Genomic DNA, 14,998 nt, shown 5'->3' on the forward strand with positions numbered 1-14,998 from the left:
GCAGTTTGCTTTGCTGGCCGGGAGGTGAGACAACCTGGTTTAGAAACTGGATTTGGTGGTGTTGGGAGTGTTCCCTCAGGCTACTTCCTTCCTGACACTCATCGTGCTCTTGAGAATTGTGACCCTACACGCTTCTTTCCCTTGTTACACTGTGAACCCTCCATGGGCTGGGACCATTTCTTCCTGAAGGATGCACCAGGATGCACCATTTGTTTCTATTTTAGTGTCTAGCACTGTGCCTGACATACAGTAACGCCCCATAGATCCGTGTTGAACAAAGGAATGAATAAAGAAATCTAGTTTGCAACCACCACTTTCCATTTTTACAATGTTTATTCATAATGCCCCGTAGGTTTGGGGCAATGACTGACTGAGATGGCAAAGCCAGGAGGAATTTGTAGCAGGGATTTTAATTTGGATCAATTTGAATCCAACAGAGGCAGGTAACCTGAGGTGTGAGCTCCGGGTGATGGCAGAGGAGGCCCAGTTAAAAACATTCTTGTCAAAAACAAAAACAAAAACAAAACAATAAAAAAAAACCCCCAAACAACAACAACAACAACAACAAAAAACAAAAAACAATCTTGTCTCCAGTGTTTTCAAGAGCTCTTGGGGCAGGTCCTATATGGACTGGACACCAGGGTCCTGGCCTTGCTGGTTCTGGAGAACCTACAGGGAAGAGTTGGGCTGTGTGAATTAGTAAGCAACAATTTCTTTTACCGATTTCACCAATTTAAAACAGTTATCATGATCACTAAAAATATAGGCGTAGTGAAATTTATAGGGTTTCACTTAGGCACCGAATGCTTAAACAATTTTCTAACACTATAAAATAAGATTAGCGATGTGTCTTTTTTATGAGCTCTTTTCTGAGATTAAAACTTTTGAGGTGGAAAATACGAGCTACCGTCTGCCTGTTGAGACCCGGGGTGAATTACTTGAACCTCTGTCCGTGACAGACGCCTGTGGCTCCCGCAGAGTTTTGCCCTCCCTTCATTTAAACACATAAAACTGTTTCTTCAGTTTCCAAATTTGTTGATTTAACACCAGTGGTTCAATTTCTTCCAGAATTTTATTCACTAGCAGCATGACACTGCGCTTTCTCATACGAGGGAGCCCGTTTGTGGCTGACGATAATTCTATCAAGATGAAATGAAAATTGGACATTTTCAATTTGAAATTGAAAATGTACAATTTTCATTTCCATGAAAACGTCCTGTTTATAGTTCTGGAAGCGGAGCTCGGATTACGTAAGGGGGCCTCAGTTTGTTTGTTTGCAGCTCCCGCCAGGATGCATCGTCAAAATATTAATTGTATGATGCTATCGCTTTAGAGCAAATAAGTAAGAACTAATAGTGTACGGGATCACGGAATTTCCCGAAGTCCTTTCACTATGACCAGGGCTTGAAGTAAGTGGAAGAATGAACAACAAAAAAAATCCCACCCTCCCCCGATCATGGAGTGTGACCAGAGTCAAAATGACAAAGGGAGACACAGGGGACAAAGGGGGTCCATCCTGGGCCCCCATCCCAGGATCCTCTCCCCTCCTCGTGTCCCCAGTCCAGCTGCCCCTGACTCTCCAGGGACATCACTGCTGTCCTTGGCACTGCTGGGCATGGCCTCTTATGGGAATGCACCTGTCTGGTGTCCCAGCACACGGCCTTCTATGCCGCTGCTTCTGCAAATAATGCTCTAGTTTTCAATGCAGCTCTTCCATATTTTCGCCCGAATGGCTGACCACTGGCTGTGTCCAGGAGTAAAAAGAGCTGCCGCCTTTTCCTCCTCCTGCATCTGTGTGATGCAAAGGGCGGGCTTCTGGGGGAGGGGTCACAGCAAGGCAGACAGGATTTCCTCCGTGTCTACTTGGGCACGATTTGACACTTACCCGCTCACCATACTCGAGGTTCAGGGACATAAAACCAATGACTTTGAGCTGGGGAGAGAAGGTGCATTAGACGTGGGTTTTGATGGCTAAGTAAGAGTCTTCTAGGGACCCGGGGGAGGGAAGAGTGGGCAGGAGGGTGATGAATCATGCCAGAGTGCTGTGTCACAAATGACAGACCGTGGGCATGGCTGGTGAGAGGGGCCGTGCACCTCGTGGCTGGTATTGAGGCTGGGTAAAGAGTGGGGGCCAAGTTATAAATGGTCTTTCAGTGTGGGGCACATCTGTCCAGGAGCAACCATAATTTCTTTTCTTTTCTTTTCTTTTCTTTTCTTTTCTTTTCTTTTCTTTTCTTTTCTTTTTTTTCTTTTTCTTTTCTTTTCTAAAAGATTTTATTTATTTATTCATGATAGACAGAGAGAGAGAGAGGCAGAGACACAGGCAGAGGGAGAAGCAGGCTCCATGCCAGGAGACTGACGCGGGATTCGATCCTGGGACTCCAGGATCGCGCCCTGGGCCAAAGGCAGGCACTAAACCGCTGAGCCACCCAGAGATCCCCTCTTTTCTTTTTTTGTTTTTAAACATTTTATTTATTTATTCATGAGAGACAATAGAGGCAGAGACGCTCTCTTGTGGGGAGTCCAACATGGGACTCGATCCTGGGACCCCAGGATCATGACCTGAGCCGATGGCAGATGCTCAAACACTGAGCCACCCAGGCGTCCGGCAACCACAGTTTTCAAGCAAGGGCCTGATTTGGTGAGGTCACATTCTTCTAATAGTGGAGCTCAGGGGAGAGGATGGTCACCGAGTGACTTTAAAACCACTAGATGGTGGGGCCTGGATTGGGGTAGGAGGAGGAGCGGGGCTCACAGGGCGAGCTCAGGGAGAATGGATTGGGTTTTGTGAGGGAGAGACAAGGGGGCTCAGACTTTTGACCTGGGTGTCAGGCTGGAGGGTAACACTGTAGACCCAGAGACACGGTCATGGGGGGGTCCGGATGGCTGTGGGGGGGAAGCCTACTGGCTCAGCAATGATGGCCTGCCTCATCGGTCCCTTCCCTCACGGATGGAAAGACCTCAGATGCATGTGTCTGCTTTCTCTGCTTCCCACCCCTCACCCCACCTGCTTCCCGGTCTCATGAGCCTTGGCAGTTGTTGGAGAACAAAGAGGTGAGGGAAATTTAGAGAGAGGCAGAGCCGTGGTCCAAGCAACCCCAGCACCCCTGGGCTCCCAGGAGATGCCGCCAGGTGAGGTGCAGTGTGGCCGGGAGGGGGAAGCCCGTCTACACATCTCTGTTCGTGGAAGGAATTTTGGCTTGTGTTGGCATTCTCATGCCTGGGCATTCTAGAAACAGGAGCCAGGCCATTGACCAGGGGCTGGGTCTCATCCACATGCATAGATCTAGGGCTTCCTCTACTCACTTTTTCTCGGAGGAGGCATGTGAGAAGGCCATCCTTCCCTGGCTGCATCAGGGCAAGAGAGGTCGGGGAGTGCTGCAAAAAGGATGTACTCCTGGTTCTGGGGAGAGAGAGATGCAGTCCCTGAAAACAAACAAATGACACAAACACTTGGCTTTTAAAGCACTCAATTTTGTTTCCAAGTGTAGTAGTTAATCTCTGCCTGGTGGGCTTTGAGGAGAGTTGGTCCAGCCCCACAAATGTCAGAGACTCCAGTTCCCTCCTCCCCAACAAGCTTCCTCTCCGTGTTCATGAACTTCATTGTCACGTGGTCAGATCATAGCAGAAATAACAGGTGCCATCACATCATTATTTATTTTCCATTGATTTATTTTGCTTTAGACCGTTCAGACCGTTTTTTACCCAACGTGGGGACCAAAGTTGAAACATCAGCCTCTTTGGAAAATGGGTTGTGTTATTTGGTTAAGTTTGGAAAAGGTTGCATTCCTTATGTCCCTCTTGAAAATCTGCAATCCGTGATAAAGGCTCTGAGAAGTCCTGGCTAAAAAAACTGTGTAATAACATACACATGAGGAGCATAATTACCAACACTGTTTTGTATATTGAAAGTCGCTAAAAGAGTAGATCCTAAAAGTTCTCATCACAAGCAAATAAAACGGTAATTATGTGAGGTGATGAATGTTTACTCAATTGATTGTGGTAAGCAGGTTTCATAATATATGGGCGTATCAGATCATTGTACACCTTACACCTATACAATGGTTTTTTAAAAAAGATTTTATTACTTTATTTGAGAGATGGAGAGAGAACAAGAACGCATACAAGCTGGGGGGTGGGGCAGAGTGAGAGGAAGAGGTAGGCTCTCTGCTGAGCAGGGAGCCTGACATGGGACTCGATCCCAGGACCCCAGGATCATGGCCTGAGCCAAAGGCAGATGCTCAACCATGGAGCCACCCAGGCACCTTGCACCTATCAAAGTTATGTGACAATTATATCTCAATAAAACTGGGGAGAGGAACTGTATAGACAGGGTCTTCCAGAGTTAGTTGGCCCATGTGAGACAACCTCTTACCAGTGAGAAATAACCTAAAATTCTAATGTATGTCCATTACTTTCATTAGGCTACTCCATTCCTCCCTCTGATTTTTATCACAAATGTTATGGATTTAGAGTTAGGGGGAAAAATTAAGGAGGCAGTGCTTCTCACTCTAGTCTACATGAATGGCAGAGGTTAGCACAGACTTGTTTCAAAGGAAACCCATTAATCCATCATTTTAGCCCCTGGGTTGGAAGTTAGATGAGATACCTTTTAAAAAGAGATAAGGAAACAATTATCCTATGTGTCCTATCCTATCATACCTTTCCAGGGTAATGACACCCTGGAACCTATTTTTTTGTTTTTTAAATACATTTTTAATGTCCAGGAGGCAGACTTTTGTAAATGCTGCCCTGACATAAACCATGAGAACCTTAAGAGTCATGTTCTTGAGTCATGAGAAAGGAAGAACCGAGTTCTAGAACCACGGGTGATGGACGACAGGACTGTTCTGGGATCTTGAGAGGATCTTACCCACTTTTGTAGGAATTCTCTTTTCCTTTTTTGTTTGTTTGTTTATTTATTTATTTATTTATTTATTTATTTATTTATTTATTTATTTATTTATATTGCTCTCTACCCTATTCCTGGATGTTTTGCCTCAGGCAAAAACAGGATAATTGTTTCCTTATCTCTTTTTTAAAAGGTATCTCATCTAACTTCCAACCCAGGGGCTAATGATGGATTAATAGGTTTCCCTCGAAACAAGTCTGTGCTAACCTCAGCCATTCATGTAGACTAGAGTGAGAAGCACTGCCTCCTTAATTTTTCCTCCTAACTCTAAATCCATAACATTTGTGATAAAAAGCAGAGGGAGGAATGGGGATAGGCTAATGAAACTAATGGACACACATTATAATTTTAGGTTATTTCTTGTTGGTAAGAGGTTGTTTCACATGGGCCAATTATTTGGCCTCTCTGTGGTTCAATATTCTCATCGTAAAGTGGGGATCTACTAGCACCTACCTCACAAAGCTGTCGTGAGAAATAAATGAGCTAACACATGACAAACATCTAGAATAGGGATCCCTGGGTGGCGCAGCGGTTTGGCGCCTGCCTTTGGCCCAGGGTGCGATCCTGGAGACCCGGGATCGAATCCCACGTCGGGCTCCCTGGTGCATGGAGCCTGCTTCTCCTTCTGCCTATGTCTCTGTCTCTTCTCTCTCTCTGTGTGACTATCATAAATAAATAAAAAAAAAAATTAAAAAAAACATTTAGAATAATGATTGGCATACAGCTTTCCTAATAACTCACAATAATTCTACTTCTACAAGAGATGGCTAAGTGAGTTTCCCTAAATGGACTATGATCAATTCTTCCTCCCAGGCTTTACACAGTAAAACTAATTATGAGGAATTCTGCAAAACAGAGCCTTGACACCACAGTATTATTTGCTCATTCACCAAGCACTGCTGGCACTTCTTATTTTTGGAGATCGAATGTGCCTCTGTGGGCACTGGAGCAACCGCACAAAGGATCCTGGAATAGCAGGGCTGGTGGCGGGGGGGTGGGGGGGGGGGGGAGAGGGTGTCCAAGGGTGGAATCTGAGGCTTGGGTCCTGGACATCTGCCTCCTCCCCATTTTTAGAGATGTGCTCCTGGGTCATTTACCCAACCATCAGAGCTGGCACGTATGGAGGGCCCACTGCATGCCAGACACAATTCAAAGCGCCTTCCTGACACCTCCATCGTGGATGTGGGACCCTGGGGTGACCGGGCTGGTAAGTGGCTTTGAAGCCCACACTGCAAGTCCCCACTGGGCTTGCCTGGTGGGGTTATTAGAAGCTTGAGTGAGACTGCTTGCATCAAGAGTGCTCCGGGAGCTGGAGTGTCTGGGGAGAGTGATTTTTGGTTCTAGTGTGCTTCCACTCTATGGAAGAAGGCCCACCAAAAGCACCCTGAGATTAGTGTTCCGTTTCCTCGCCCCACCCTGGCACAGCCACCGGTGGGCAAAAGGGAGGTAGTTACCTAGAAGGTAGGAGCCCTGAAGAGAAGCAGAAGGGCCTGGAGCAAATCATTAGAAGCTGCCAGTACCTGACCTGCCTTGGCTTCCTCTGTTTGCTACTGTGGTTCCATTAACCATGGTGTTAGCACTGGAAGGACACACTCATCCTCCTGTGTAGACATGTGGAGGCATCATGGGGCACAGTCCTGGGCATAACATGGTATACCTGGGGCGATGGAAGGAAGGGGGAGTCCCTAGGTGGTGGGGCCCCATCACCCAACAGAGCAGCCCTGATCTAGCTCACTTCTGCGCCCGGGCATTGGAGGGCCACACACATTGCATTTGAAAAAAAAAAGAGTTTCTAATGTTAGAAAAAGATGGAACACAACAGACTAAGTTCAACCCCTGGTTAGAAGCATCAACTGCTCCCACCACACTTTGTTAGACTTCCGCTAACACTCCTGTCCAGGTCTAACTCCTAACATGGTCACTTACTGAAAAGTTGGTCTTCTTCTGCCACTGGCTGTGCCTGAAGGAGAAAGACAGTGCTTTTTTGTTTTGCACCCTCCTCAAGGGACAATCAGTGTGCTCCAGAGTGTTTAGATTTGGGATGAATGTCCTGTTTTGCAAAAATGGCCATGGGGACTCAACCCTCTCTCTTCCAAGGGTTTTCTCCGGGAGCTGTCTGCTGAGCTCAGGGTACGTGAAGATCTCCTCCATCATAGAAAATCCGTTGAGCACGAAGTTGATCTACAGTCTGTCAAAAAATCGTTTAGCAGCCCACAGACAGCTTCTCTGACAAGGGTGATAGCTACCTCTAAAGAATGGGTTTCCTGGGGCGCCTGGATGGCCCAGTCAGTTAAGCATCTGCCTTCAGCTCGGGTCATGATCTCGAGGTCCTGGGACGGAGCCCCTTGTCCTGGGATCGAGTCCTGCATGGTGCTCCCTGCTGAGCAGGGAGTCTGCTTCTCCCTCTCCCTCTGCCCCCTGCCCCTGGCTTGTGCTCTCTCTGCCTCTCTCAAATAAATAAAATCTTAAAAAAATAAAAATAAATAAAAACATAAATCATATCATGTCTCTCTCTCTCTTTAAAAGAACGAGTTTCCTGGGGGGCTGGCAAATATTCCGAAGGCAAGGCTCAGGTAAGGGTGTGGCTTCACACTCTGGTGACAGGACATGGAATTAAACAAATAAACAAACAAAAACTATCTTAGAATTGAGTGTTCTATTTTTTTTTTTTTTTTTAGGATCGAGTGTTCTAAAAACGAGAGCTTGGGTGCCCAGTCGGTGGCTGCACTATCTTACTTAACCCTTATGACAACCGTGTCGTCACCGCCACCAACCGATGGCGCCACTTACAGAGAGAAGGTTGGCACCACCAGGCGACCAGGCTTTTTGTGTTCTTACCTCTCCACCTCCTCCCTGGCCTGGAACTTCCGTCCTTAAAGATTCAAGATGAGCATCTGTTGTTAGACTTCGGAATCCGGTTAGGGGTCTAGGCTCCAGCACTCCCCGGGGAGGCAGGGGCAGCATAAGGCCCTGTGGATAATGGTGCATTGTGCCGAGGACGGAGTATGAACAGCTGAATATCAGTGGTCATTCTCTAAGAATCCTCGGGTTTTTTAATGTGCCATGAGATTGCATTATTCTGGAATAATCCTGAAATAAGATAAAATACCTATCATAAAGTAAGTAACACAAAGCTTACCGAAGCAGGTTTGTATACTGTTCACTACACTTTGGCTGTCGCCTGATGGCCGGAGGGCTCTATTTTTCCAGAGGTGGTCAGGGCCATGCGAACTCAGCCTTCCTCCCTAACCCCCTAACCTGATAAGTTTTTGTTTGTTTGCTTGTTTTTTACCAATGTCAACTGCCCTTTGTAGCGGCACTCTGAATGTGGATCCCTTCACTGGCTGGGAAGGTGTGATTGAGGGGCCATGTGCGTCCCAACCTGAAGATGTGACAGGCCACAGCCTTGTGGGCCAAGCCTTGTGGGCCAGTAGCCCCTAGCCCCCCTCTGAGGGGTGGGGATTACGATTACACCCTGCAGCCCCCACCTGGTGGAGAGGGAACAGTCAGGCTCTTGGGGGGGAGTGCGGTCAGCCCAGGTGGGTTGGCTTTGGCAGGCCATGTGGGTTGGGTGTCCCCTGCTGGGGCAGCCACAGAGCCAGCGGGGACCCCAGACTCCAAGCAGCAGCCACTTCCTCCCGAGCCCTGGATCTCAGTTCCTACAGCCCTTTCCCCTGCTCCGGGAGACTTGTTTAATGTTTCATTAAGCTCCTTTGGACCTGAAAAATGTAATTCTAATTAGTACAGTGGCTTCCCTGGGAATGCCATTTGCCAGGCTCGAGGAACCTCTGATGGGTGTGTTAATTTGCATGAGGGTCCTTGGGACTGTCTCAGCCACCATGCAGGCATGCATGCTGGTTCCACCCCGGCTCTTTAATCAGAAGTGCTGGCAGCGGCTCTAACTTCTCTGAGATGAGTGAGAGGTAGGCCAACACCCCCTCCACCTGTCACCTGTCACCACTGACTGGCCTGTGAGAGGTAGGCCAACACCCCCTCCACCTGTCACCACTGACTGGCCCACAAGAGGGGAAGGATCCTTCTCTGCTCTCACAATTCCAGAGGCCCAACCCGAGGACATAGGACCTCTCTGCCTTCCCGTTCTCCACAGCCACTGCACACGTGTCTGTCCAGCCCCCCACTTACTTATCCAACAAGTTCTCAAGCATCCTCTCTGTGCTGGGCCCTCTGCTGGGGAGGCAGTGAAGTCCCATTCTGGGACGGGAGACAGGGCACACACAGAGAGACAAGACTCTGCGACGCCAGGGAGCGAAGCAGGACCAGGGAGGGTGACGGCTGCGGAGTGATGAGGGCGGGAGGGGCTGTGCCTCAGTGCTCAGAGAGGGCAGTGGAGCAGAGAGCCGGGGGTGGGGGGGAGGGGGGGGGGGAAGCCAGCGAGGGTCCCATGAGCATCTGGGAGAGGGGCGTTCCAGACAGAAGGAAGAGGAGGCTACAGATCCTGCCTGGGGGACGCGCGCAGCCTGTTGCAGGAGCATGAGCAGGCTGGAGTGACCGGGGGAAGTGGACTCCTGCGGGGGACTGCTGGGGGCCGCACTGTGTAGCGCAATGTGCAGGCTGCGAATTGGCCCTTTTGCATGGGACGCCGCTAAGAAATGTGTGTTCTGAAGCTGTTCGTGGGGCACCGGGTCCCATGCGTTCCTGTGAGAGTGGCTGTTCTCAACTGCTTGCAATTTTGCTCCCTTCAGGACATGTGAGGACAACTCTGTGTGTGTGTGTGCACACGTGTGCATATGCATAGGTGTGTGTGTGCACTCCTAGCATCTAGCGGGTAGAGACCAGGGATCCTGCTGAACATTTTACAACACACAGAACAGTCCCCACAAGAACGAAGCTGCTAGGGGCAGCCCGGGTGGCTCAGCGGTTTAGCGCCGCCTTCAGCCCAGGGTGTCATCCTGGAGACCTGGGATCGAGACCCACGTCAGGCTCTCCTTGTGGAGCCTGCCTCTCCCTCTGCCTGTGTCTCTGCCTCACTCTCTCTCTCTCTCTCATGAATAAATAAATAAAATCTTAAAAAGAAAAGAAAGAACCGGCTGACCCCCAATGTCTATGCTGAGGGTGTGAATCCCTGATGTGGGTCTCAGCAAGCTGGATGACTGGACGTTGGGCTGGCAGTCACAGGTTCCCCCACCCCCACCCCACTCTGGGGAGGGTGTGGGTGGGTGTGGGGAGCAGCTAAATCTAAATCGTGCCTCCAGGGGAGCCCTCTGCATGGTTCACAGGTGAGGCCCACCCCAGGGCGAAGGGGACAGAGCAAGGCCTTTGCTAAGGTCTCGTAGCTTAGCAAAGGCCAGTGTCGGAGCCTCACCTGTGAGCTCCGGCCCATGAGATGGTGCTTCTGGGTCCCTGACAGGTGCGTCCAAGGCGATACGATTTGTGTGCACTGACCTACCCGGTCTGCCCTGTGCTATTAGCCCACTTCCACACAGTAATACGGAGCCCTGGGCAGGCGTATTCCTGTCTCAGGGCCCTCCCTCTGCCTGGAAGGTGCGTTCTTTTCACCATTCTGGTCTCACCTGGAACAGTGTCCCCATCCGCCGTCCTCCCCTGGCTTCTTTCTCTGGGTGGCGCATCTCCCTTGCTCCCTTCATCCGGATTCAAAAACACCTGCCCTGTGTCACAGGCCCCCAGGAAGCCAGAAGGGAGTCCGATGAGCCTGCTGAGCTAAGGTGTCTGTGGCTCTTACTGACAGCTGCCACGCAGAGGCCTGGTGACAGGAGAGGGGGGGAGATGGGGAAGGGATTCAGGGAAGGGGCAGGGGTATGTGTGAAGACAGGTTTCACCTCGTTCTCTCTCTGGGCTGGTGCCCAGGGCCCCTAAGGGCTCCCGAGGTGCACCCTGCCGGGTTGCGCTGGTGAGCAGCGCTCAGCTCTGGGTGCACCCGGTCCATTTGGTTACCCCAGGAAACTGCTGTACAAAAGCCGGGAGCAGCGCAGAAGCGCGGGGGAGTTTAGTCACCCAGGCTGGTGCTGGTGCTACACTGCTACTATGTTCTTACTCATCAGCCTCTTCACAGGGGGCCCTCCCTCCAACCCACAGCTCAGCCGCTCCTGGCTCCTTCCTGGGGGGCCTTTTGTCTCAGAAATTCCAAAAGGATACTGACCTTTGAAGCTCTGGCACTCCACCTCACTGAATATTTCTGGGGTCTCCTTCACCCCTCTCCCCAATGTCAGCTTGCTTTATCTTTGTGCAAGGAGGGTCACGCTGGGGGTGGGGGTTGGCGATGTGGCATTGCCCTGAATCTATTGCAGACATGAGATTAAAGGAAAAGAAGTCGGATTTCTTTGGTCTGGGCAGGGGCTGGGATGTCACTGTGCAGCTGGGGCTGACAACCGCTGAATGAGGTGACGCGTGCTATGTCTCCCTGACCTGCACGTTACCTCCTTTCCGTGTGAAGATGATTCTGGATCCGGTGTTAGAGGTAGGCTGTCTGAGCCTCTTTGCTAGAGTCCCGTCATCCCTGTGGCCCGCTGCACCACACGGCATGCCAGTTTCCAACACTTCTCGAATGTCCTGGGCCAAACAAACTCTGGGCTTCACGGACCAGAGTGTCATCCATTTTTCAGGGACTTTCATTGCTCTTGTTTCAATAAAAAGAATGCTGTAAATATTTTTAAAAATGGTATGTCCCTGACTCTTAAAAAATACATGTATATTTCTGTACATAAATATATATATATATTTTTTTTTTATTTTTCCTGCCAGGGAACACGGGGGTCTCAACGCCAGCACCACATCTATCTCTCCTGTCATCCGCTCACCTTTCCCCAGTCCTTAGTTTCTCTGGGCCTTATCCGTGAAATGGGAATGCGAGCAGTACCTACTTCATTTGGCGTCCTAAGGATTAAACAGCCCCCCAAACTCCCCGTTCCCTTAGCTGACCTTGGCTCATTGCTGCTAATCAAACTACTGGAGACGGAAATAGCCTCTCTCTTCTGAAAGGGGGGAAGGTATTCTTTCTAGAGGCATTTTGGGGTTTGAGAAGCACAGGGCCAGCACTGCCTTCCCTGCACAGAGTGTTCTCGAAGTTAACTTTGGGACCGTCCCCTGGGAGGCCAGGAGGGTAAACTCAAGGCAGGGGCCTAAGGGGATAGGAGCAAATTCCACCATCTGGAATGTCTGGTGCCTCGCGAAGGATGCTCTTCCCCCGGGGCTGTCGAGGCGGACCCCCCGCAGACAGCTCCGCTCGCCGAGACCCGCGCCCGGCTGCAGGGGGAGGGGATCCGGGCGCCCCCCGCCCCCCGCCTCCGCGCCCCGCCCCCCGCCCCCCGCCCGCCGCCCGCCGCCTCACCTATCAGATTTCCCGTGCGCCTCGCCGCGCCCCTCCTCCCGCCTCCTCAATGCCGAGCGGAGGGGCAGCCGCCCTCGGCCTGGACCCGGCGCCGGCGACGACCGGCCGCGCGCCTCCCCGTGTCGCCGCGATGCGGCTGTGAGCTCACTGCGGCTGCAGCCCGCCGGGCCGGGGGGGCGCGGGGAGCGCGGGCAGCGCGGGGCGCACGGTGAGCTCGGGAGGGGCGGCCGCGGGGGGACCGGGCGCGGGGGTCCCGGAGGTGGGAGGTGGGGGACCGACAGGTGAGGGCGCGGGGGCACGCGGGGGTCCGGGAGGTGGGAGATGGGGGACCGACAGGTGAGGACGCGGGGGTCCCGGAGATGGGGGACCGACAGGTGCGGGTGCGGGGGCACGCGGGGGTCCCGGAGGTGGGAGATGGGGGACCGACAGGTGAGGACGCGGGGGCACGCGGGGGTCCCGGAGGTGGGAGATGGGGGACCGACAGGTGAGGGCGCGGGGGCACGCGGGGGTCCCAGAGATGGGAGATGGGGGACCGACAGGTGAGGACGCGGGGGCACGCGGGGGTCCCAGAGATGGGGGACCGACAGGTGAGGACGCGGGGGCACGCGGGGGGTCCGGGAGGTGGGAGATGGGGGACCGACAGGTGAGGGCGCGGGGGCACGCGGGGGTCCCAGAGATGGGAGATGGGGGACCGACAGGTGAGGACGCGGGGGCACGCGGGGGTCCCAGAGATGGGGGACCGACAGGTGAGGACGCGGGGGCACGCGGGGGGTCCGGGAGGTGGGAGATGGGGGACCGACAGGTGAGGGCGCGGGGGCACGCGGGGGTCCCAGAGGTGGGAGATGGGGGACCGACAGGTGAGGACGCGGGGCCACGCGGGGGTCCGGGAGGTGGGGGACCGACAGGTGCGGGGTCACGCGGGGTCCGAGAAGTGGGCAAGCGAGGGGGCTCCAGATGAGGACCCAGCGTGTGCGGGGGGAGCGGGCCCTGCGGGGCAGGCGGGGGCGCGGGGCCAGGTCATGTGGCTCCGGGCCGCTGGGGCGCTTTTGCCGCCCTGCACGGAGGAGGAGCGCGGGTTCTCTGGGCTTGTCCTGTTCCTTTTTAAATGAAGGAAAAGAAGATGGTTACAGACCAGATTTCATCAAACTTGGTCTAACAGTGTTTTTTTTTTTTTTTTTGTTTTGTTTTTGTTTTTGTTTTTTTAATTTACCTTGCTGGGTTTTGTTTTGTTTTGTTGAGAGCATTTAAATTGGATCCCAGCACATTTAACTGCATGACACAGTGCTATCAATTATGCTCATGGTATTATACATACATCCTCAGAACCTCTCCCTGTTGCCTCCATCCCCTAGCCCCTGGCAACCACTTTCCTACTCTGTGAGTTCCACTTTTTTTTTTTTTTTTGTGAAATTTTGCATATAAATGATATCGTGCATTATCGTCTTTGGCTCTTTTTATTCACTTAGCATGTTGCCCTCCAAATTGATTCATGTAGTTACAATTGGCAGGAGTTCCTTCTTCTTCTTCTTCTTCTTCTTTTTTTTTAAAGATTCAGTAGCAGTCAGTTGTTTTCTGTATTTGTTTATCTGTCTGCAGACACTTAGGTTGTTTCTGTACCTTGGATATTGTGACTATTGCCGCCGTGAACAAGGGACTACACGGGCTCTGAGATAATGTTTTTGTTTCCTTTGGATTATATACTAGGATTGCTGGATCATATCTTTCAGGTTTACTTTCCTCCTTACTGTTTTCCATAGTAGCTGTGCTAGTTTGCACCAGGGTCTCCTTCTCCTCCCCACTTCCTGGCCAACACTTGTTCTCTCTTGTCTTTTTGATAATAGACATCCTAACAGGTGTGAGGTTATTGTTACTGTGGTTTTGACTTACATTTCCCTGACGATGAATGATGTTGAGCATCATTTCATGTACCTGTTGGCCATGTGGATGTCCTTGGAAAAATGTCCATTCAGGTCCTTTGCCCAGTTTTTAATTGGGTCATTATTATTATCTTTGCTATTGATAGTATATTCATTTACAAAGTATCATCTCTACTCATACCACACACACTTGAGGAAGTGGTGTTACGGGGTGGGCATGGTGCAAACATAGGATGGGAGAATTAACAGGATAGAAACATCTTACCCTGGGCAGCCTGGGTGGTTCAGCAGTTTAGTGCTGCCTTCAGCCCAGGGCCTGATCCTGGAGACCGGGGATCGAGTCCCATGTCAGGCTTCATGCATGGAGCCTGCTTCTCCCTCTGCCTGTGTCTCTGCCTCTCTCTCTCTTTCTGTCTCTCATGAATAAATAAAATAAAAATCTTAAGAAAAAAAAAGAAAGATCTTTCCCTTAAAATCAATAACTCCTTCTGAGGAACAAAGCCCAACCCCTAGCAGTCTGCGCAGGCATTTCCCTGCAGTGGGGTTTATGGAGCGCTGATAGGTGGGAGGTTGCAAAGGGTGTCTGTCTCTTCATGAAGAAGCCGTAGTAGCGGTTTTGGCCTTGTGGAAAGGACTAGAAGGATATCTCTTTAGGTCATTTCTAAGTGGAGAGAGATGCTTTAAGATTTTATAATGAGTCTTTCTCATAATATCTGTGTCAGTCATGTGCATGCATGTGTGTGTGTCATGCAGGCTAAATGTGTGCAGTAAATATTGCATCTGACTTTTTTTTTAAATCCTATTGGTTTTACTTTTTTTTTTTTTTTCTGTTTAGGTGTCTGACTTGGGGATTAATACAGCCTCCAATAGAAACCCCTTTCTAAGTCTGCAGTAATCGGATGT

The 14,998-nt window shown here is 51.0% G+C and overlaps 1 protein-coding gene and 1 long non-coding RNA gene across 7 annotated transcripts in view; one reads left to right on the forward strand and one right to left on the reverse strand.

Moving 5' to 3' along the window:
- Positions 1-368: 368 nt before the first annotated feature.
- LOC111093482 lies at positions 369-12,348 on the reverse strand. Of its 4 annotated transcripts, none has more exons than XR_005382408.1 (5): positions 12,219-12,348; positions 11,031-11,528; positions 10,444-10,634; positions 3,307-3,426; positions 369-669 (listed from the first exon to the last, which is right to left on the reverse strand). It is a non-coding gene; the product is annotated as an uncharacterized LOC111093482 (long non-coding RNA). The 4 variants fall into 4 exon arrangements; XR_005382409.1 differs by lacking the exon at positions 369-669 and adding an exon at positions 1,884-1,933 and having other exon boundaries at positions 11,031-11,507; XR_005382407.1 differs by lacking the exon at positions 369-669 and adding an exon at positions 1,884-1,933.
- Positions 12,334-14,998, forward strand: part of B3GALT5 (beta-1,3-galactosyltransferase 5) — a 38,448-nt gene continuing 35,783 nt past the window's right edge. For all 3 annotated transcript variants that reach the window (XM_038581524.1, XM_038581521.1, XM_038581525.1), the window contains exon 1: positions 12,334-12,426. The gene's annotated coding sequence lies outside the window, so the exon portion shown is untranslated. The remainder of the gene's footprint in view (positions 12,427-14,998) is intronic.

The sequence above is a fragment of the Canis lupus genome, chromosome 31, assembly GCF_011100685.1.
Source record: "Canis lupus familiaris isolate Mischka breed German Shepherd chromosome 31, alternate assembly UU_Cfam_GSD_1.0, whole genome shotgun sequence".
NCBI classification, from domain to species: Eukaryota; Metazoa; Chordata; class Mammalia; order Carnivora; family Canidae; genus Canis; species Canis lupus.